This window comes from Strix aluco, chromosome 1, assembly GCF_031877795.1.
Source record: "Strix aluco isolate bStrAlu1 chromosome 1, bStrAlu1.hap1, whole genome shotgun sequence".
NCBI classification, from domain to species: domain Eukaryota; kingdom Metazoa; phylum Chordata; class Aves; order Strigiformes; family Strigidae; genus Strix; species Strix aluco.
In genome coordinates this window covers 90759801-90785340 of record NC_133931.1, presented here as the reverse complement: position 1 = coordinate 90785340, position 25540 = coordinate 90759801, and the positions used below count along the sequence as shown (strand labels likewise).

The 25540-nt window shown below is 37.6% G+C and overlaps 1 protein-coding gene across 1 annotated transcript in view; it reads right to left on the bottom strand.

The window, feature by feature from the left end:
• CDH20 (cadherin 20) overlaps nt 1-25540 on the bottom strand; it is a 294444-nt gene that overhangs the window by 253796 nt on the left and 15108 nt on the right. The window contains exon 2 of the mRNA XM_074826600.1: nt 8083-8207. The gene's annotated coding sequence lies outside the window, so the exon portion shown is untranslated. The remainder of the gene's footprint in view (nt 1-8082; nt 8208-25540) is intronic.

Below are 25540 nucleotides of genomic sequence, written 5' to 3'. Positions count from 1 at the left end.
CACATGCTGGACTAAGACACTAATTGTCTCAAAGATTATTTCAATAAAGGTGATGAAGCAAAAGTACGATAGGAATATCTCAGCAGGACAGGTTTCAAGTTAGACTGATTTTGTTCTACAGTGGTTTGAAGGGTTTATTAAACCTGGTTTGGGTGATAGCTAACTGATAGGCCACTAGCACTGCAAAGACTGAAGGTAAAATTATCTCCCAATTTAAATGAACCCAGAGAATCTCGAAGTCCTTAGAGAAAAAAGCAGGTACAATTATAGCTTTATTTCTTTAAGAAGTCTAGTAATACTGCTCAAAAAATTTTTGAAAAAAGTTCTGTTATACATAGCATGGTTCAGTACATATTCAAGAGTAATCCAATTTGACTAGACTTCCCTGATGGATGATCAAAGTATCATGGTGTAAACTCCATGTCCTTCTCACCATACCCCAGCTGAACGGATGCTGTACTAGGACAAGGCTCCATAATGTGCCCAGAAAAGCTGTAAAATAGACTAGTGATAGTTTAACCTGATCAGACTCCAGCTAAGATTATGATCAAAGCTAAAATTCTTATCAACTGATAAGAGTTTACTTCACTGTAGCACAAGTGGTAAAGTCAGACAGCCACTGATCAGGTGTCATGACTAGAAGGAAGAACACTGTGGCAAGTCTTTATTTGTCAAACAAAATGGTGAAAAATCAGGAAGATTTGGTTTGGACTTGTCAGCAGGTAAAAATGGAGCTCATACTGGAAGTACTGGATTGCCCAGGGAGGTGGTAGAGTCCCCATCCCTGGAGGTGTTTAAGGGTAGGGTCGACATAGCACTGAGAGATATGGTGTAGATGGGAAGTGGCAGTGTTAGGTTAATGGTTGGACTAGACGATCTTCAAGGTCCTTTCCAACCTAGTTGATTCTGTGATTCTGTGGTTCTGTGATACAGTTCAAAATTTAGCTCTAATCAAAATGTTTCCAAAATAATAACAGAAATTATACTAAAATAAATGGGCTGTAATCAAACATGAAGACCACACAGTGGAGCACTCAAATGAAGAGAAGACACTCTCCAAAGACTTTTCTCCAGTTCTACACAGGTTGGAATAAGAATGAGCTTGGAATCACATCTGTATCCAAGGGAACTGCTCATGGGTTGTTCAATTACAAGCTCTTCTCATATTCTTAAGGATGATATTTGTATAGTCTTGAAGCAATGCAACATCAGATGGTTGACAAACAATGTCATTGTTTGTCATATAACTCAAAGGTACAGAAGTGCAGTTTTTCCAATTTAAAAAAAATTTTTAATTGAAATCCCATGTCTGCTCTGTACAATACACACACAAAAAGAGAAAATGCAGTGAGAGCACAAAAGCTTAATTTTAGAAGATGCAAAAGATAGGACTTAATTGAGTTAAATTTCTAACATTTTATCCATTCACTTGGGTGCAAGTACTGGGATACCATCTCCTCTCAGGCATCACACATCACTCAGGCATTACACACTTCTGTATGTAGAGAAATAAAAAGATCTCATAGATCTCACACAATGAGAACAATCAGCCACTGGAATAATATCCCCAGGGAAGAGCCCTGAACACTGGACACTTTTAAGATTCATCTGGACAGGGTGCTGGGCTGTCTTGTCTAGACCGTGCTTTTGCCAAGAAAGGTTGGACCAGATAATCCTTGAGATCCCTTCCAACCTGGTGTTCTATGATTCTATGATCCTGGAAGACAAGATGTGAAAAGCTGCCCATTATTCTCCATGGAGAATAACAGCCTCCTATTAGCTGTCCATGAGTTATCAAAGCAAACTAGTTTCTTCCAGTTGCTCCAAGGACAAATGAACCCCTGTTTCAGCCGTGGCCCCACTACTTGGGTAGTTTAGTGGCAAACTTAAAACTTGTGGTACTCACATATACTTACAGATCAGCCTTGTTGGTTTGTGTACTTCACAAGAGAATGGGAGAGAGAAGAGGAATCTATTGTACAATCTCAAAGATCACTTTTTAACTGCTAAAATTGGCCAAATTAAACCAATCTCCTTCCTATTCCCTTCAGTAAGAGTAATTTCTGTAAGAAATGTCAGCTTTCAAAATTCAGTAATTTCTCTCATTTAAAACACCCTCTTTTTATTACACAGTATATTTTCCTTCCCAATTTTCTCCATCTTACAAAGAAACGACTGTTTTCTGCTTAAATACTAGAAGCAAAGTATTTATGTTCAGGCAGAGCTGAAGAATGAAGTTTCAGCCAAGATGGTGCAAATTTCAGAAAAATTGCAAGTGATTGAAAAGCAGAGGCTAAGAAATTGTTGCTCAGAGCTAATGATAACAGTCACTATCGTATTGCTTTGGCAGGTCCTGCCTCAAAGAAAATCTGTATTTCCTTAGCAAGAGTTTCTATATTTGCATACTCTTCCTAGAACAGGTCAGAGCCATAGAGTCATGTCTCACATCTTTTACGAGACAGGTTTTTCCTTTCCCTTCTCTTGGTCCTTCTGCTCTGTGTGACTGCAGGCCTAAAGACAACTTCTATCATTTGCAAGCAGGTTAATCCATTTGTAAATAAGCTGTGCCCTGGGTGCAGCGTCAGGTGAGATGGTTCAGTGTGGAGCTGTCTTCAGTCCAGCAGGATGTATCAAATCACATGCAATACAGTGCTAGCAAGACTATACTATTTCCACAGTAGACTGCTTTTAAGTTATGTGGGGTATGCCAGTTACCCCACCAATCTTCTATTATTCCAGCTGGTAGAAAATTTACTGTAAAAACTGTATATTTTAAAAAGAAACAGACTATAAGTAATTTTCATGCACCATTCCATTATGGTAGATAATGAGATTTCACATTTTATTTTACTGATAATAGAATCAGGAATTTAAGTGCCCTTGTCAGAGCACACAATGAAGCTTTGTGAAAGTAGGTACAGTTTTATTACTGAAAACATAAATCAGAATACTTTTTCTCAAAAAGTTATGCCACAAACATATGACAACATGCCAGGCAAGACAATCCATTTCCTTGTGCTTAGTTTGCACTCATCTTCAGAAAAAAATTAATGGCATGTGACTGCCTGATAGCTACCAGAGCATTTCTTTCCCACACAGTAAGTATTAAAAACAGATAAACCTTAACACTGAAGCTTACAAAAACATCATGAAGCAGTTCTAGCGCTCTGCCTCTTGCTCACTCTCTTGGTAGGAAATGCAGAACCCAGGACATTTTTTCAAATGAACCCCCCATTTCCTTAATTACTTTGTAAGTGATCCTGGATAGTTCAGAGTCATCCAGCAGATGAAGGAAAAGCTGAGAGAACTGAGTTTGTTCAGCCTTAAGAAGAGAAGGCTTAGGGGACACCTTGTCACCGTGTTCCAGTACTTAAAGGAGGGGCTACAAAAAAGATGGAGATTCCCTTTTTACAAGGAGTCATGTGGAAAAGATGAGAGGTAATGGGTACAAGTTACTCCTGGGGAGATTATGATTGGACACAAGGGGAAAATTTTTCACAGTAAGAACAATCAGCCACCGGAATAATCTCTCCAGGGAAGTGGTGGATTCCCCAACATTGGACACTTTTAAGATTCATCTGGACAGGGTGCTGGGCCATCTGGTCTAGATCGTGCTTTTGCCAAGAGAGGTTGGGCCAGATGATTCTTGAGGTCCCTTTCAACCTGGTATTCTATGATTCTATGATCTTGAATAGCTTTTCACGGTCCTGTTTGGGAACAATTCCTTGTCTTAAGAAGCCACCAGTCTCTAAAGTTAGCACTGTTCACAAAGAGATAACAAAGTTTGACTTAATTTGATTTTCTCACCCTCTTACATTACACAGGGAGTGTGTAATTACATACATAATCATGGCTGTTTTTCTCAAAGTGTACATTAAAGGTTACTCTCTTCAGGGGAACTAAAGATATTTTACAGTGTAGACAACTGGGCCTTCACCAATGCTGGGCAAACAGTCTGCTGTACACTCTCAAGACTTCAAAACTCTAATAAATGAAAATAATTTTACTCTGGAACAAGTCTTACTTTTAATTCCAGCAATAGAATTTTTCAACAGAAAAGGCAGTATTTAAAAAAAAAAAAAGAGTATAGTTTTCTACTTTTATTCAGAAACATCTATATTTTTTTAATTCAAACTAAAGAATAAGGCAAACATGAAAAAACATGCAATTGAAAGCGATGGAAATTTTCAGTTTGCAAAATCTGAGATTTTAGATAAGACGGAATAACATAAACCATGCATTTATGATTGAAATAATTGTGACACTCTACCTACATATTTTGCATCCAACACTCTCTTGTTGAATGTAGTGCTTAAATGTATGTCTGCAGAAATGTGTGACATGTTATGGGTCTTTATTCCTTTACCTTCCATCCTGTTCTTGCCCTCATTTAAATTTACTTTTGGCTTTAAACAAGCACACACTAGATACCAAACTTAGTATTGAAAGGAATGTTCTGCACAGAAGTGTCTATCATTCAGTCATCAACAAAAAATAACCCTTTAGCTTTGGCTAAAACTTTGTGACTTTTTGTTTCATTTTCCAGTTACTTCACTGTTCAGCTAAGCAGTCCATCAAAGTGTGTTATAAAGCCTACTGAAGCTGGAGAAATGTACCAGGTGGGGAAAGGGGAAACTACTTTCCAAAGTATAGATACTTCTTTTGTTATTCTACCTTTCTAATGATACCATTCCTAAACTGATTAGTTAATTAAAACCCCAAATATTGGAAAACTAATTTTCTATATAACTTTCTTTCAGCGATCAGACGCCTGGTCTTCCAACCTGAAAACATGGGGGGACTGTGCCAAGGGAGGATCCCTTCCAAACTATATGTGGTAGTTCACATTTCTGTGCACCCAGTCTTACCTCCTGGCTTAGGAGGAAAGTTTCAGATACTTTTATTTTTAAATCAAAGGGTCAAAAGCTAAATTTAAAACCTCCCCCAGAATCAAGGCTACAACTGTGTATTCTATTTCTTTCATTTTAAAGAAAACACATCTAAACTAACAAAACGCCTTTTCCCCTGTTAGTTACAGACCCGTTTTTAATTATTGTGCTGTAGAATGCTTGCAATTGCTCTCAGTCACCCGGAAATTTTCTAATACTAGTTTCTCTAACGTTGTCCTCAGTTTTGATTTTTTTTAAAATAAAAATCCTGGCATTTACATATCTAGATGCTAGACTATTTGTTCTCTAATATCTGGGAAGTTAGTCCCCAATGGCCATAAAGGCTTATAGCAATCGTTCCAATTAATATGAGAGAAATCTTTGTCCACATCTATTTTTATATGAGATAAATAATCAAGGGGAATTTAGTGCTAAAGACAAAAGAGAAGACATGATGATTCATCACAGACTTGCATAATTACTACAGTCGTTTTAAATAAAAAACAAACCCCAAAATTCTCCAAACATTTTTAATGCTGAGCTGATACAGCTGTTCCAAACAAAAGAAGCATTATGCTTGCTACAGTCTCGCTTTTCTTCAAACAAACATCATGAAGAAGTCACTGTATGAGAAGTCACATATGGGATTGCATCTCACTGATGCACTGTAAGGGGAAAGACTTATTAAACAAGACAAATTCAGCTGCCAACACTAAGAATATCAAAGTATTTAAATGACAGCAGAGCTGGAGTTAAAATAGCTGAGACACAAGAGTTTAAGAGATGACCTTCTCTTGAATGGTGACATGATTTGCCAATTATCCATCAAGCTCTGTGTGGGTATTTGATACATTTATCACATATAAAATGATTCATTTTAATATAGTGGAGAACAAGGTTTTATTCATCGTGAGCTAGCCTCATTATCCCATTGTGCTTTACTATAGAGACAGCACAGCCACCTTTTAATGTTTCACATCTAATGGCCTTTAAGAGTGAAAGACGCTCACCTGTCCTAGCTAACGCTTTCATAAAAAAAGATGCTCATTTATAGCAGAGGATAAACTGCATACCAAAATGAACATATTATTACTCAGTATGACTATTACAACCATCCCAATTACATTTTCAGTTCTGGACATAACACATACCTCTAGCTTAGTGGCAAGGGACATTCCTTTTCCACAACAGGTTCTCTGGGTGATCACTAGCCTCTGAGATTTGTTTCTGCCTGCAGACTGTTTTGATTTTTCTTGCCTTAAGCAAGTAGCTGTAATGAATTGTGGTAAATGCATTGTAAATGTGTCTGTAAAGAGCTGGTGTGCGCACAGGAAATAAACTACTGCCATCACGGAGACAGACTGATCTGCTTTACACAGATGGAGCAAAAAGTGTAGAAAAGGAATGACAAGTAGGACAATCAGTGACTACTTCTGGGAAGAGGACGTGAGTTTTAGCTCCTCATTTTACAATAACATCTAAAATAACTAAGTGTCCTTAAAAAAAATGAAAGATATATGTTTGCTTCTTAAATTTCTCCAAAGAATAACTATTTATATATGACTGATAAGGAAAAAAGAGATAATTCAGACTAACAGAACTGTTGAACATTGGCTAGATAATCACTGTCTTATGCAAACTCAGTGGGGCTATAATCAATACAAACACTGAAGGGTTCTTCTGAAGGTGATGGAGGTGAGGGGAGGGAGGAGGATTCATGTTGAAAGAAAAGAAAGTACAAGAAGCATTGTTAAGATGTGAGAAGGAGGCCAAATGTCAGGAAGACATGCATGGTCTCTGGAGCTCGGAAGGAGAACAAGGATGAGTACACAAAGGTAAAATGAGATTATGGGATTGTTAGAAACCAAATGAACAGTTGTAGTCTCACCCCCTTATACTCAAGGTTACACAGGTACATTCTGTGATCACAGGCAAACCCTGTCCAAGGAGCTATTGTCTCTACAGGAAAGTAAGAATTGAAGTGATGAGAAGAAAGGCCAAAAATCTCAATCAAGTGATTGAACAATAAAAACAAACCCGACATAAAACTCAGTTTGCATAACTTTGATTTCATTGCTTGTTACCAACCTCAGCTAACATTTTAGCATCCTGAGGTTTGCAGGTTGCCTTAGGAAAACTGGGAGGAAAATAGAGTATTAGAAGGACAAATGAGATGGAAAAAAGAATGTGCAAAGGGCCCAGAATACAGAATGTGTGCCTCAAAGAAGAGCAGATATTACAAAAATGTAGAAAAAGGTCAAGGTATATCTCACATTATAAATTTAAACAGTGACATAGAAGGCAGTGAAGGGAGAATTGGATGCAAGTAAAATACTGTATTGTAGAATAAAAATACCAAGTTATTTCAAGGACTTGAAGAGAAAACAAGTATCTCCTTTATTCTGAATACACTAGACAGTTTCCCCCATTCACTTTCAAATTATTAACTGTAGGGAAAATCCAACATGAGGAACTCTTGCAAAACAATGTCTAAAGGTTAGCAGGACCTGAAACAACATATGATTTTCAAGGCTGATATACTCATAAAAGTATATCTTGCTTTTAAACTGTACTAGATTCATCAGGAACTCACAGAAGGAAAAGATATGATGGACAGTAATTTCAAGAGAAGGGTCCGTGCCGCCTTCCTTGATCAATGACAGCCATAAACATACTACCAAAGATGAAGTGTGAAAATACTTAAGAGGCTGACAAGCACCTCCCAAAACTTCTGGGAACTCTGCAAGCCTCTAACTTTCTTGGACGTCTTGGAAGCTGTGAAGCAATCATGTGTTGCCTCTATCTTTGCTTCTCTGACTGTGCATCTGCAAGATATCTCTTTTGTCAGACCTCACAAGGACCTTGAAACTAAATAATTCTGAATTGCATTTAAAAAAAATCTCTTATATTCAAATGCTTTCTGTAATACAGACTGCTGATTTAATGCTGTTACATCTGTATTTGTTCACATTTTCACCTTTTTACTTCATTACATACATATAATGTGCTGAGAACACTGCTAATCAATAGCAGCCCAGAATTATGGCACCATTATTTGAGGTGATTAGCTTCAGTCCAAATTAAAATTCTGTCAGATTTTGGAATTGTCTGGCTCAGAAATTTTATCTCAAATCCCTCTCCACTTGCTATTTTATCACATTGTAGAGCACAGAGACACTGATCAAATTCTTACCTTGCTCGGCATAAGGTGGTCCATTTATACTTGCTTTCCCAACTTCGTTGTTACTCACGTTCCTAGTAGTCAAGTTCATTGACTTGGGGAAAATGTCTTTTTTTCCACTTGGCAACATTTCCTTACTGAAAGAGAGTTTAAAAAAAAAAAAAAAGTATAGTAACATATCAAATTGGAATTTCTGAGTTGTAGCCTAAAATATGAAAGCCTGGCAAAAATGGAATGCTTAACAAGAGTAAAGGAAAGCAAGAGAAAGAGACAAGAATAATAATGAGCATTATTAAAAAGAAGAAACACAGAGTCCCTCTCTTTTCTCCTTACAGAACTGTAGTCACAACTATTGAAGACAATTAAAGGCTTCAGTTCAGATAAAAATCCCCAAACACTAAATGGTATACACACACTCAGAGAGGATGAGAAATGATTGCTGCCTCAAGCACTTGCGCTCTAAGAGGACAGGACAAAGGACAGAAGATGAAATAGGGGCACAGAGGGCTTCCTCTTGAAAGATGCTGAATTCTTTAGGTGCTGAATCAACAAAGCTCTTAAATATGCACACTCTTTCTTTGAAGACATAGTTCAATATAACTGTTTCAAGATAAGTACGTGCTTAAGTGTTTTGGTGGACCAGAGCCAGGTTGCTTGGCAGCTGTCAGGACTGAGCCCAGAGGGTGTCTCATCAGTGGTTGTGTTGAGGACAGGCAAAGGAATAATTACAGCCTGTTAATCTTATTGATGTGAGCCCTAGTACCTCTACTACACTGTCTCTTGTCAGAGCCACTCATAGGCACATGTATAGTGTCAGGTCCACACAGGGTTGCTCCTTTTAATAAACTTTAAAAATGGCCAAGAAATACAGAATTACATTATGAAATATGGAAAACCTCACCCTCTAGCAACACTTCTATGCTGTGCATGTGGAAAAGCACAGAAAAAATAGCCCAAATATATATAATTTCTCTGAGAGAAGTTTGAACACTTGAAAACACTAAATTGTTAGGTTCCACCATTCAGTCTTACAAACATAGTTGTGTGGGGCAACAGAAAAGATAGCAGAGAGCCAAGCTATCCAGTGGGTGGCATAAATTAACAAAGAAACATTTCAAAGAGACATAAATATAGAAAACTTTCCAGAGTTTTCTTACTTAACTCAAAACTGTTACAAATACTGTTGTATATTTTCATGGTTTTTTAGCTGCACCAGCTGAGCAGTTTGAAGAATTCAAGTTACATCCAGGATGCTGTATATATCTGGATAAAACAGAACACACACGACTCAAGAGACAAAGAGTCAGGGTACCTTTGGTGAGCAGAGATTTCCTTAACAAAGACACAAACTGCACAGAATACAGTGCCCTGACAAAACCTGCCCTGCAACATGCTTATCCCACCACTGGGGAGAACAAACATGGTGGGGCAGGAGCAGGGAGGGAAATCAGTTACTTGTAAATGAACTCACTACCATACAGAAAACACTGAATTTTCATCCACAGAGGGTAGATGAAAATCAGCAGCCATTAATGGCTGGGGATGAAATTTTGTCTTTGAAGTCAGCGTCCCCTTAGGTTGGGCAGAAACTGTTTTCTTCTTAAATAAATTCCAAGGTCAGTGTAAAACAAAATGAGTTCTGAGTTGCTTGGCTATGTTGAACCATATGCATTTTCTCCCTAGGTATCTGGCTCTTTGAAACAGTACTTTTCACAAGTCCCTAAATACAATATGTCCACATGAAATAATTACTATGAACCCTTAATGAGACTTATAAAATAGTTTCAGCTATATCATAACAAATAAAGACTAGGTAGGCTACTTCTGTGTCACTCTGCCATACTGTTTGTTCTTTCTTGGGGTACTTGTAGCCACAGAGGTCTTTCAGAGGAGAGGAACTACAAATAGTTGATTGCTTATAGGAGCTTTCAGAAGCTCTTGACTCCAACAGGAGGCAACATCTCTGAAAATCTGATCAGCAGCATTTCTCACTGGAAAACACCTTTACATGTAGGAAAAGTTTCTTTGATGGCCATCTGATGAACTTAGTACCTGTCCCAGATTAGCACCAGCCACTCTCTTTACTGACAGGAGATATTTAGAAAGAACTAAGGAGTTGAAGGACTTGCAGTAGTTATTACTTAAGAGAATTCCACAAGTAGATGAGAGAATGAAAAAAAATGAGCACAAACAAAATAAATAGCTGATGGGGAACTTAAGTATCACAAGGAAACAAAGTCTTAGCATTAAGCTCGCCTGAATACTACTGCCCATACAATTTCTACATTTTATGCTTTTCCTTTCTGTCTTCTGAACAGCAGTAATGCCACAGACAAGTAATAATGGACTCGAAGGACTGAGATTCCTTCCTTTATAGTTCTTTCCTGGGACACTACATGATTTGCATTACTTCTAGTTTTTAAGAGTGGTTTTATATAACTATCAGTTCATAAGAAGCGCATTTCTCTTCACCTCCCTGTACACTTCGCATTGGGATGGGAAAAGAAACAAATGAAAATCATTGTGAGATGCACTAGCACTAAGAAAGAGGAGGTGAAAGGAATAATATATACATGTTCCTGAAGGAAAGAACATCATTAAAAATAAAGATGAAAAACCAAAGTAGGTTTCAAAACTACTCAAACATACAAGGCTACTTGTATTAAAAATGAGAAGGAACACATCCCTAGGCTTTCATACTTAGCTTTACTTTTTTTTTTTTCAACTTTGCAAAAGTTCTCTGCTAGTAGAAGTGTACATTTCTAATAAAAAAAAATGCATTTAACATTAAAAATGTGCTTTTCACCCATGGCCCTCAAGTTGCTTCACAAGATGTAGTTCTCATAGTTGTTCATAGTCAGATGAACAGGGCAGTTTAATTAGATCCATCTCACTCTAGTGAAAAAGCAGAAGTTGTACAATTTATATTCCAAGCACCTGTGTTGAGACTTGACTTTGAACTCATTACTACACACACATCAAGTGGTGCAGTTCAAATTCCTGGCACAAGCAGTTTAACCAGAAGTGGAAAACAAAGTAAATACTGATTTGTGTAGAGACAACAGACTTGGGAAATCCAAATTCAGTTTGTTATTTTGCTGTAGGTGTTAAAGTATCTCAGGCAAGGTACTCTCTGGGTTTATGGATGTCATAAGTCTGGTAGCATTATGAGTTTAATTACATTAAACATTACGAGTTCCTTAGGTACCACTACAACTTTAGAACTCTAGGCTCAATTGAAGGGACTTTAACTCTAGGGACCCTCTAACAATCCTCACTGATGACATGGTAACAAAGAAGTTGATGTATAAGGCTTTTGACCCTTGGTCCTTTGCTTTACATGAAGCAACTTTTCAATAATTACTTGCTCTAGACTTCTAACCTCCATTTAAACCCACAAGTCAAAGGTACAATCAGCCTGGGATAATTTAGCTCACCAGGCTCACACCATCACTGCTACCTACCATTCCTCAGGACTATAGCCCTCATGCTGCCGTCCTTCTGTTGGTGTTACCTGTAGGCAATATAGTAGAGTTTCAAGATCACCATGGTTCAATTGTAGCCTTCTCTTCTGACTTGTTAGTACAGCTTCCTCTTCTGAAACAATGCTCCTGCTCCACTGTGCATTCCCTGGTCACTGAAGAATAAGCAGCCAAGAACCTTGGATACAGCTTACTTTCTTGTGGGCAATGCTACTCTGAACAGTGAAGCTGTTTCAGCAGGGAAATGACATGGTGAGATCACAAACGATAGCTCTCTCTTCCTCACCCAATATTTTAGCCCAGGAAGTTTAAGATGAACATGAGTCTCAAACATACATCTCTGCCAAATCTTCATAGCTTCCACAGAAAAAGCTTCAGAGGCTATACTGAAAATCATGAATGCAAAAAAGCCCCCAAACAATAGAAAGAAAATCAAAATTTCACAGAACTTTTCTTCAACCACACATTACTATCGGATTTTTTTTTTCTTTTTAATAATGTCTGTCAATAAAGAGGTCCAAGATAAATATCTCAAGGAACCCACCAAAATTTAGCTGAGCTATGTTTGCGTTAGGACAAGTTTTTGTACAAAAAAAAAAAAGAAAAATAAAATTATTCACATTCTTCCCATTTAATCTGACTAGGAGTTTTTCACAGTCCTTAAACAAGTCCTGAAGAAGATGACGGACGTAATCTTAACATTGGTCCCATCCTCTAACACAGGTGATCTGGATTTTTATTGCCACTAATAATTACACAGGCAGAGGAAGTAGAGGCAGAGTGAGAATTTTAGTGTACAAATATTTATATTCACAGAAAAAATTCATATAGTCATCTATTACACAAGACATTAGCTTACACTGTATTTCATTGCCTAAACAGCTAGAAATTGAGATCAGACTTCCCATAGGATTAAAAGTATGCACTGAATTTGTCTATATTTAAAGTACCAGAAAGGCAGATAAAAGTTTGCAATGACATGAGACTGTAAAGGGAAAGAAAATCAGAGAAAGGTCATTGGAGGCCAGCAAGCGAGAGACTAAAGACAGCTTGCAGAACAAGAAGTTCATTTAAACACAGTAATTTGAAAACAGGCACAACAGGAGACGATCTATATTATCTTTTATTTGCTGAATCTTTTTGCTTTTACTACTGCCAATTCCACCCCTGCAGTTTAGACCTGGCAGCTAAATCTCTGTTGCTTTCCAGCAGCTTTCAGAAAACAGATAAGGAACCAAGCTAGCAAAGAAATAGGCTAAAGTACTCTCACTTTCTCACTCTGTGTTCAAGTATAGTGAGTGAATCTTTCTTTACAGCATCATCTAGAGGCTTGGGAACTCTTGACAGCAGAAATCTTACACTGACCTAGAAACGTCTGAGTCTATGACTACCATAAACTTCTTGGTAATGGTTTCCTAAAATTATTATATACTTTTCAGCAGTATTGTGTATATCTTGGCAAAATAATGAGACTTAGTCAGTTCATGCTCATGCCCCACAAAGATGATACTGTCTTGATATGTAAGACTCTAGAGTGGTTTGGAACCTGCAGAGAGAAAAAGGAGGAAAGACCTCTAGCTATTATCTAGATGGCACCATCATTCTACAGAGAAAGACCCATCATATTTTACAAGAGAAATTATACACAAAAGATCGTTTTAAAAAAAGAAAGCATACAGACTATTCTGTTGCTGTGCATTTGTTGACAGACTTTTATTTTTCACAGAAATAAATATCTACTGAGCCCAAACATTCTCAACCTATTTAGAAATATTTTCCTCACATCCTTTTTACAAGCAGCATTCTATGTGGACTACAAAACCAATCTTTTTAAGCTATCAGTGTGTGTGCTTGAATCTAGTGATTTTTGTACTTTGTTGACACTGCTTTAGGGCCTTAAAAATAAATCAGCAATTCATTCTTACATCTTTACACCTTAGAAAATAGTTGAAATGCTATAATGAGGACACAGAATTGGAGGACGTGTACTGTGATATATGTACTGCGTGATCACTGACTTCAATGGGAATGCTATGCATCATCCTTGTTTTACACAAAACTAAACTTTGAGCTTGGCATGGTGCTGCCTATCATGGTGCAACACTGCAAAGCAAAACCTTGCTCAGACCTCTGGACACTTTGTCTCTTCTTTTCTTCGCCGGTGGTACGTTACACTCTGTTACTAAAACTAGTGAACTTTACAGTCCTCCCAAGGCAAAGTCCAAAATAAGATCCAGCTTCCATGCTGTCACCAGTGTTTCTTGATGGTGCTTCACAGTTGAAGTTCTCTAATTTCAAGACTCTGGTCTCAGACTCTGGCTGATGAATGGGCATGAGCCCTGATTGCTTCTGTTCCTTCAAGAAATTCCTCCTATGTTGGTACAGTCCAATACCTTCCTTACTAGTAATGATACGCTTATGAGTTTCCATTCAAATGCTATTTTTGAGGTAGTTCTACCCAACCATTAGAATAAAGTTTACAGGCAGCTTTCCAACTTCTGTGATCAAAGAGTCCTAGACTTCCATCCCTCTCCTTGGTGTCTCCAGCACAAAGAAAAAGAAAGGGTTTCCAGAAGGCCTTCGCAATCAGTATTTACAGTGTTCCATCCTTGAGAAGGAAGTCTCAGAATTCCTCATTCCCAAGCAGAGTCCTCCGTGTGAATTCATCCTGAAACACAATCTGGTTTCCAGCTTTACTAATTTTGCTAGCTATCTTTATACGGTCCATCCTGCTAACTTACCTATTATTTCGGTAAAACATTGGAATAGGACTCTCATTCCCTGACCTGCAGATCTGATCAGTTATTTGTGTTAGAGGAGACCTGGAACTGGAGATGATCAATCATTTCGCAAGAAAAGTTTAATTCAGTAAAACACAAAATTGCTCTGCAACACAAAGCTCAAGATGTTCTCTCAAACAGGAGAGGCTGGACAAGAAATATCTGCTATTTGTGCTATTTGGCACACTTTTAAAAAGTATCTTAAAAGGCTCTCTGCCTGACCCAAAATGTACAAAGAGTACAGCTCTTTTATTGAAAGCATGAAAAAATTTCTTCATATTCAAGGCATCAGATCATGATCCCATTAATAGTAAAACTTTCAGAAGCTATAATGAGAGAACAAGCTTTGGGTTTTTTTGGCATTGCTGGGATGGGCATGCGATCAACTTCAAAATAGATTTAATTCAAAGACTAATTCTGAAAACATACTGATACAAAGGATCCATGCAAACACCTACTGAAGTCTGTGAAGACCATACAATTGATGTGAATTCATTACAGGCTTTGGTCTTAACTTAGGACAAACTTCATGAAATGATGGAAGAATAACCTAATGTCATAGTCATAAAGACATAAAATCTAAATGAGACTTAACAAGGACAAAATCTCCCTTTATCAATATAATCATAATTCAAACAAAACTGATATTGATATTGGCATCAGCCTAGGGGAAAAATGACATAAGATTATACAACTATAACCGAAGTGTTAAAAATTAATTTCATTATGCAGTATTGAAATTTAAGAGGCTGATTTCACTCAGTTCATTGGAATTGAAGAAGAGAAGACTCAAAATGTTTTATATGCTTATTATGATTGAAAGTGGAATAAAACAGTATCACTTGAAGAATAAGGTTTCCTAAGCTCATACGGTAAAAGTCAACTGGGCAGATGTACATTGATCAGTTACTTTACTTCAGTGTTGAGAAGGAATAAATAAAGATAGCAATGATAGGCACCTATTGAACCATTTCACTTTTTTTTTTGTGCTATAAATTTGTTAAGTAAATCAGCAGATTTTTGCAGCATTGTGATGGCTGTGAATCTCAGAAAAGCATTTTGTGAATGGGTCAATGCATTAGCTCTGCAAGCTCAATTAGCTACACTACCACCAGGGTGTGAAAATCTACAATAAAAATAAAACAGCTCTAACCCATTAGATTAAAAGGAACTATAAATATTAAGTGTTGTTGTAAAGGGGTCCAACTTTTGCATATGCCATGTAATTTTTGAAGCCTCATTTAAGATTTAATTCTTAAAGTACTTTGGCATTTTTTTTGTTACAGAGTATTAATACCTCTTGAGAAAACATTTAAAACATGAACTGAGGGAGCATCTATTAACAGTAAACTATGGTTTTGTTCACACTTTATTTGCACTTTGGTTTATTCAATTTTTCATTGTGCTTCTCAAAAAGTTATTTGTTTTGAAAAACAAAGCAGTCAAACTTGGAAACAGATATGATTTCAGTACCAAATGTAGCACTTTAGATGGGATACTTAAAAAGCAAACTTAGACTCAAGTAAGTTTTAATAAGACAATTTTGATTAATAAAAAACCTTTTTCAAACTCATACTTCACATTTGAACAGACGGCATTACTGCAAAATAAGATGAAATAAAACATGAAAATAAAATTGTTTCCTTCCCCCATTCCCATGCCCACAGTGATTCTGCAGCCCCGAGACCTGTTGCCTTCATGGAAACCTCTTAGTGAAGCAGCAGTATTTCTTAATGATCCAGAACTAGCTTCTCAGTGTGGTTCTGGGTAGTCTCAAAGGAGGGGAACTCATTTATACTCAGAGAGACCCAACTGACATGAAATCCCACTGTCGTAATCCCAATTACAAAGTTGTGACCTTCCATCCCAGAATTTTGCTAAAAACCAGGAAAGCCAGCCTGTTAAATTTGCTGGATTTACTCATGATCATAAAGGTCAGCATATGTATATTTATCCATATGTGAATTTGAGACCTACCTGAAGAAATGGGCATATTTTGTGTGAAGCCCAACCCTCTTTAAAGGGCTAATTAAGGAAATCCTCAGTGTGTAGTGCTAGTAGTTACTTGTGGGCAGAGGTGCAAAAAGACACCCAGACAAATCTGAAAACACTGCTTCATGGTCCATGACAGTGCAATGCAAGACAGCTTCGGTCCAGCTGTCACACAGCCTGGTTAGCAAAGAGAGACATTTAATCATGGACAATGACTCTTGCAGCGATATATTTTACAGACACTGACTAGCTTCCATCCCACTGATTCACATGGGAGCTCTGTGCCTGCTTTGACATGCCCTTTGCCAGTTTCACGGATTTGTTAGTACTGCATATCTATTTGTCTAAATCCTTGTACCATGTCCATCACAGAGGTGGCCAAATATATTCCCCTGCTACAGACAGCTATTCTGTGATACTTGAGGTTCTAATTCATCTATTTTGTACAAGTTGAGTGGTATTTGAACAGTTCTGTCTCAAAGCTTCAAAACTTGCATGTACATGTCTTTAAGTCATGTTACTGAGGAGGAGCTGGTAAAGATATTGCTTCCCTTTCTGTTCTTCTCTCATGATGAATAGTGACAGCTGAAAACAAGTGGCAGAAGGCCAAACAATCAAACAGCATAGTAATAGCAGTTCTGTTTCCCTGAAATTCACAAATTATTTCATTACCTTTCGACACTGCAGTCAGGGTGCAAATCCAATACTATACCAGCTGCTTGGGTTGCAGACATTCAGGTAGGTTTGATCTGATTGAGTAACACTCACTCTCCAAAAAACTTTTTCTAGTTCTAAGAGTAGACAGACCACTGGAAAATTTGATATTTTGTCTTCAAAGACCATGTCAAAGTACTTGACTGCAAAGAAATAATTTCTGTATAAGCACTGCAGTCTGCTAGGTTTGAAAGACCTGAATGCTCATGTTTTGCATCCGTTAAAAAATGGAATGAATTTTTCTACCTACTTTATAAGCTGATTGTCAATGTACTTCAAAAAAGACAAGTGGAAAAATATATTTCATGATGTTTTTAAATCATCTTCTTATGGGCTTGCTGAGATTGACAGCTCTGCAGAAAAAGAAAAATTCTTCATTTGAAATTAAATAGAATAACTTGGAATATCTGAAATTGTCAGGAGGCTTTTTGAGAAGTTGTCCTTATGCATGTAACTGCAAGTCCATCTGTTGTTTTAATTTGTCTCTCTAATAATTCTCTGGAGTTTTACTTGGTTTGAATGTTAGAATAAATAGAAAGGAATCAAACTATGCATTCTTTAAACAAAATTTATCCACAAATACAGTTCTGTGCATTAACTCTTGCTTGTGCCAGCCTCATTTCAAGTTTCACTGTTTTCATTTAATGATCTCCTATTTAAAATAAATGTATTTATTCCGACAGTTGCTCTGCCTTAAACAGAACTTTATACAGTTTAGAACTTTAAAATAATTGAAGTAGCTTAGTTAAAACAGATGCTGTATCAACCATATCTATTTGTACTTCTGGATGTTCTTAAATGGTCAAATTTTCACTAAACATGTTTTTCAAGTTTTTGCAATGGTTTGCAACAAGAATGATATGTTATTAGTTCTGAAAAAAAATTAAAAGAAATTTGTTTATCTGATTTCAAGTCATTTTATTTGGATAAACAAGGAGTAACACACTGCGTGTTAACAATTTTCCTAGTACTGATGCATGATTCATCTTGCTGTGTACAAACTAGTGAAATGTGAAACTTGCTATATCTTTTTCAAAGTCTTAGAAAATATTACTACTTCTACCTCAGTGCTAAAAACACTCGGAATCCAGCTCAGTTCTGGTCTGATTTAAGGGATAGAACTGTAGTCTTCAATTACATTTAAAGAGCAATTAAGAGGAGAGTATAAACTGATTATTTACATTACATAAAACCCATTGTTTACAGTATTCTGCAGCTAGGAAAAAAAATCAAGTAATTGTTTCCAAACTATCTACAGCATAACAGTCCAAAGAGGCAGTCTGCTAAATTCTCAACTTTTCCCTCAAGCCTAAATCCTACTATTCATGTAGATGAATTGGATGTTTCAGGCTGAAACCAAACCTGATCTTTCCAATTGATAGAAATCCATTGGAAGCAATATCTCTAAGGCCACTATACATGCAAATTGTATCTTGTTTTGAGTATCATAGCACTCTGTTAAAACTGACATTTGGAGTGAATATATTGGAATTGGCCCCTAAAACAGAATACTACTTTGGTCCTCATTTTTACATTGAAGGAGACTTTGTTCTCACTCAAACATCACATAGAATTTCCTAGCACTTACAGATCTGCCATTAAAATCTTGAAATGGCTAAAAAATAATAAGATGTAGTGACTAGACAACCTTATTTATTTTTAAGACCCTTTTAAAACCCAGGATAATTTCTAAGGAGTCACTCAGTATTTTACCTGCCCCCTTCCACAAACGATGCTGCTGGTTTGCATATGCCTTCGTTGCTTTTATCCAGTGTCCACATGAGTTAATGGTGAATCTCCCATTGCACGTAGATGAATTTGTAGTGACCCCCCACCCTCCACCCTGCAGGCCTCTCTGCATGTGCCTGTCCAGTTTCACCTGAATGTGGACACCAGGGAAAGGGGGAATTCTTTGGGAAACTCAAAACATGTAACAGACTCTCAGAACTGCCTGTGTTGCAGTTGTTTCCATGATCTATTTCAGGGTCAAACCTTCACCTGGTGTAAACTGGCACAATTTTGGCATAAACCACAGATTAAACAATTAGAGGACGCAAAAAGGAGGAGAGAAAAAATAAGCCTCTCTCTTGAGATTCTATTAAAACTCCTCAGTTACCTAAACCACACAGATATGGGGTGATTATTAGTTTTATTCTATATGTGGGGGAAGACAGAAATACATTTACTGTTCACTAAAGAGCACTCCCTCCTCCAGTTTCTCCTTTCACGTTCATAAGCTCCATGAGCTCAGAAATTGCTTCCTGTCACTTCTGTGATGGCCATGGACAAACTGAGTCTTCAGTCTTCACCTGTGCTTGCTAAAGAGCTCCCCCATTTGTCTGCCCCCCTACAATACTCACGAAAGGTTACCAAGTCCCACTGATAACTCTGTTCAATACACAGAAGCCATGACCTACTACCTGAAACTGCTTTAACTAACCCAGAACTTTTTGACTGAAAGGGGACAGTGAGACAGATCAGTTGGCACACGAGCAGTGCTGGTAATGTCTCAAAGGACTAAGGCAAAGAAGGGTCACAGAAGCTGCACATCACCCCACAGACAACAGCTTCTTTTGATGTTGCAGCTATTTGGAAAGGACATCCTAGAGAATGAACATATGCATAAATGCAAGCTAGGGAGAGATTATTATTTTTGTGTTACTCATTTTTCCAAAACTCATCCAGCAATGCATACATACAGTCATATATGGTTTTTAACTCCTTTCTACTGAAGGTTTCCTTATTCAATAACATTATGACTAAACCACGTAATTTCATATTGTTTTTACAGTACATTGACAACCTAAGCACCTCACTCTCCAAAGGCATCACTCATAACTGAATTAGTTGTTCCATCGAGTATCACCATATTCCACTGACTCTGCTTAAATCAGTAGCTTATAATGCTTCTCTCCCAGTCTCTGTGAGGTAAAACAGTTATAAAAAATGTGAACAGTGAAGTATGTCAAAACAGCAGGCAGTCCAGCATGGCATGTTTGCTCCAGTGGAGATGCCAGGGTGAAGTCAAACTAGATTTCTGCTTTGAAAGTCACAGACATTCTAGCCTCTGCCAAGTGACACCAAAACCGCATACTGGTGTTCAAAGATAAGATTTCTTCCCTTCCTCCCCTGCCAGTCCTTTAGTGGACCTGTGGACCTGTCCATTTGTAGCTATCAAAGGAATAAGGCTTTTAAATGGTACCTGAAGTAACATGCTATAGGCCACTAGCTGCATAAACACATACAGAAGAATTAACATTCAGCTGCCCAAGAGAGATAATAATTCCCAAAGGCAAAAGGACACTAATTGGGACTGTCATTAACATGGCTGCTTTAGGTTACCAGAGAAAATAAAATACGTTTGAATCCTTCCTGAGGCTAATATAGATGTGGGAAAGGCAACATGAAAAGCTGAAATAGTGTGTGTGTGTGGGAAATCATGCTTCTTCCATTGTAAGGGACCACTCAACAGTAATCAGTATGAAGTTTCACTGAAGTAGACCACCTCCTTAAAAAATCCACAGGTTGCTCCTTGCCAGGGAGAAATCATCAGGGAGTCAAGAAGGGAAGGCTGAATTTAAGCTCTGTTTTTTCCCTGCTTCCTTTTGAAGCTGCATTATTATTTGGTGCCTGTTATGGGCTGCTGTGACTAATGCCATAGTCAAGTATGCAAAGTTCTTCGAAGAACTAACACCAGCATGGATCCTGCTAAAAATACATACATCTCTCCCTCTCTAGTAGGGTCTTTAAGAGTATGCTACATTCTGTACATCCCTAAGGCAAATGAACACTCAGATTTTAACAGCAGCAACATATTAATTTTAAAAATCACTGAAGTAGCCTTGGCTGGAGGGACCCCAGCCTAAATCATTAACACTCATTGCCTCAGGGAGGGCTGAAGACTCTAGTTTCCCAATATTTCTGTATTAAGTCTTTTAAAAAACATAAGCCCTAACCAAAAGCAAAACAAATCTCTAAGTCACTCGAATATTATCCCACAGATGCAAAATCCCTGCAGCAAGAAATATCCTTTAGTTGTTAGTTATGCTGCTATTAACTCTGAAAACACCCTCTGAATAAGCAGTAGGTGGCAGACAGTTCTGACAGAAGAGACAAAAGCTTGTTATACATAGGCACTACCAAGTAAAAAATCTTCAGGATGGTGCACGGACATTAATTCCCCCACGTAATTCCCCCATTAAAAATTTTTCTCTTTTGTTTCATTAGTTTCATTCAGCAGGAACATTTTGCTAGACTTTCATGTTCTTTTGGGACAAATTCCAGGACTTTGTCAGCTGCTGTGCTGATGGGGACCTGGCAAACCAGCAAGTTATGCTGCATCATGCACAGAGAGTACTTAAACGGAGTTTAAGACCAAATAAACTTTGCAAATACCATCACTTGGTTTAAATTACATGCTTGGTGAATTCAGCTCTTTTTGTTAGATCTAATCTAAAGAGGATTTTTTTCTCCCTCCTTCCTGAAGGATTCATTTGCTCCTGCTGCTTATTAATCATCAAAAGTCATCATTTTCTATCTGTGACATCCCGATAGGCTGTTGCCGTGGAAAAGATTATGAAGCTGAAAATAAGCAAGCTGATTTGCATTAAGAAGTGAGTTTCAAAGTGTGCAACTTCTGTTCACAGAGGGACTTAAGACACATTTGATCAGGCAAAGATAATATTACAGGAGAAAAAGAGAAGATTTACTTGAGAGAGACCTTTTGCTTTTTTAAATAGTGTGATGATTGATATCACAGAACAGATTATAAAATCAAATTATTAAAACTATTCTTTTCAAACACTTCTTTCCTGGATGTTCTTCTCCAGTTCATCTTTCTCTTCTACTGAGCTCTGGAATAACAAATTTCTCACTGGCCAAATATCCAACTGATGTGGCTCAGCACAGCTCCATTAACTTCACGGTAGCTATATCACTTTAGCAGCAAAGGATCTGAATCTTTGCTTTAGAGCAAAAATAACACGGTACAACAAGAAAAGGAACATCTCTGTGCAAAAAGGATCATTTGAGGAAAATCAGCCCTTGGTGTAGTAAATGTAGCTGAGTGTAGCTAACAACTGCACTGCTTCATGGCATTTACAGCGTACCAAATACAAACTGTTAATTGATTGGAGCAGGAGATAAAAGTCTGTTTATAAACAGCCCTAATAACATTCACACACCTTGATTTGGGATGAAAGCATCCTCTTACCTCCCAGCTCTCTTTCACGTAATGTACAGCACTCCAGATATCAGGCTTAGCAATAAAGGGGTGAGGAAGGGAATGATTTATTACCCCTTAACACAGGAATCGTATGGGGATGCTCTGCTGCTTTCCTTTTTGTGCTTTTCTTAGCTGAGGAAAGAAAGAAAACAATTACCTCTGGAGCCTACCTCGCCAGCTGGGTTTCTATTCTTTGATCTACCTTGGGTTTTTCTTCCTGATCTTGAGTACATCACTCAGGCCCAGAATACCCAAAGATGTCTCCAGAAGTCAAAGGGACAAACCCTATGATGGGTCCTTCTGCCTCTGAAGTTAACAGTTTGTCTGCAAGATGATGCTGGGTAACTGCCTGTATGTTAAAAGTGGTACCTATATAGATGAGTGGCTGCACCCTGCTATATATCTGACTGATAGCATCTTACAGTATCCTACTTTCACAGTGAAGGCTGGTCCCCAGAAGCAGAGACCACTGCCTTAGTGGAGATCCTCCCTCTGGGCAAGTATCACTTACCAGATAGTTCAGGGAGGACGGAGTTCAGGAAGATGCAGGTAGCTCTGTTAACCTGATTTTTATGGCAGATGCCTCTCTGAGGTTTCAGGAGGAGTTTGCAGAATTTCTTAATTCAGCTTCAGTTTTGTTGTGACTTTAGCTCATACAGCAGTGCAGTAATCAACACTACCACTTATTTATTCATTCACAGAACACTAAAAAGTGATGAATTTCAAAACTCAGTGGCTTAATTATTTTATTTTCTCCTGTTTTTCCCCCCTTTCTTTCATTATCTTTGTTCATTAAAACTAATATTCCTTGATGATAATATTAAAGCATGACACAACATTAATTTTACAGCAGTTTCCCTATGAATATAATAAATTAGCTCATAATAGACCTGGACTATTTTAATTTTAAATAGCATATTACAACACATCTTACTGAATTCATCATTATATTACTGTTAATCAGTTAACATAAAGTAGTGTTGAATTTGCTTGTTAAGCTTAAATAATAACCTTTATCTATACTTTTGACCTTATTTTATGATGTCCTATAACCTTCCATTTATTCCAGCATTTTGGGGGATCTTCTTAGAATGCTTGCGTTGCCAGGTCAGTGGCTATATTTCTTCAGGAGGTTTTAATCTATGCTATGAAATACTTTATTGAGTATGGAGGAGATGGATAATATTTCCCAGGGATTTTAGAACTGTTTCAATAAAGTTAATATTTTTGTGTATTAATAAGTGGAAAACTGTAGATTCTGGCCTTACAGATTTTGTCACTGCATTCAAAGGCACAGTCAAGCAAATCAAATGAACAATACACCCACAAGCAAAGGGACTGAAACTCAAGAAAGGCCCCTGACTCTCCAACCCTGAACCAGCACGAAGTACACATCTGTGACTGTTCCTCATTACCTTTGAGACTTGCATGACTCCTCAACTCTGCTGAGTCCACTCCCTCCTCAGAGCTAGAAAGCAGAGCATCACCTGTATCTGACGTATTTTGTTGCAGGCTGTCACACAGCTGCATGTCACGATGTGGCACATATAAGCTGCACTAGAAAAGAGGACTCTTAAGACATCTAAAATCAGTGGCTGTTTTTTACCTGCATTGCATTGGTCCAGAGGAGCATGGTCTTCAGTGTGGTCACCTGACAGTAAAAACACCTTTCAAAGGATGGAATCCATTAATAAAGCAAGCAGCCTGTTCATGTGTGTAAGGATTTGCAGTAGGGAGAAGACATATGCAGAAGTAAGTAAATATTTTTTAATATAAAAAACATTTTACCCTCTCTGCAAGCCTGTCCTAGTCCTGAAAGCAAACTATCATGCATTGTGACAAAGTGAAAAGGAAAAAGTCCCTCCAAGCTGAAATGAGGTGGTAAAGAGAAGGAGGGTAGGAATGGAAGTCAAGACTTTGAAGGTGTCACAAGAATAGCAGATAAAGATCTATAATAAAATTCAAGGTGCTTATTTGATCCACTAATCACCTTCTTAATACTTGTACCTATCTTGTCAAAGCAAAGAAATTCAACTTCCACTATTCAAGTTCTTAATTCCTTCACTGCCTGCCATGGTGATGTTGCGATTGCATTCCCTACCCCTAGGAGTGTGATTAGAAAGTCTAATCTCCTCCTCCTTATAGTCAATGCAAGTAGGGATTTGACCTGCTGGTTTTCAGACTCTCATCTCCATAAGAGAGAGGAATAGATAATCACAAATATAAAAGTTGGATTGCTTCCTGAATATTTTTTGCTATGCTTTATTTAAAAGTATCCTGAGAGTATTTAATCTATTTAGTCCTTGCAACAAGTTGGAATATTTGCCTGAATATTATACTTTAGCCACATTTCACTTACTAGTGCTCCTACAAGAATTTGGTGCTATTTTTCTATTTAGTCCTTTTATCAAGCATTAAGATCGTCAATGGTTCTAGTATGCTACAAAGTTACTCTACTCCAACCTGCTCCAATAACGTTTTGTGTGCAGCTTAGTTCCAGACTATATCCACATCTCATCTATTTAATTTAGGCTGGAACAGCTGCAAATTGTTTTGGTTTTGTGCTGATACTGGCAGGGGTAGTGAGTAGGACCCAGAAAATAATCTTACCTTTGTATATTACGTTTGTAAAGCCTATAAAAGAATGCTCCAAATTGCTCTGGCATTCTCATTTCTTAAAAGTTGTTGACAAATTGAAGGACTTGCAGAAAGAAGCCACACAAATTAGTTTAGGTTTTGGTAAAGTGCCTTACATTGAGAAAGATAATGATCTCAGTTGGTATAGCTTACCAGAAAGAAGACTGAAAGGTAGTTTGATTACAGTATACAAATATCTTAAATAGGGGAAAAAATTGGGTTGCAGAAAGCTGTTTAATCTAACAGGAAAAGGCAAAACAAAAGTGAAGAGCTGGAACTTAAAACCAAGTTGAAATTATATTAAAAAAGGGGAAAAATAGTATTATATGAAGTATCAACAGAAGACCTGGATTCTCCACCTTTTTTTAACTCTATATCAAAATTGGATGCTCTTTCAGAAGAGAAGCTTTAGCTAAGACAAATTGTTTTAAACCCCAACGAGTTATTAGAGTCAATGTTGGGGTAACTGATTGAAAGCTAAAGGCCAGTAGTATGCAAGAAATCAGACCTGGAGAAAGTATGCTGTTTCTTACTTAATGAAGCATGTCATACTAGTAGAGCAGAAAGCAAGACTAGACTGAGAAACCTGCAGAGGGCATTAGCCCAGGCTTTGTGCCAGTGTGGCAGAGGTAGTGACAGGG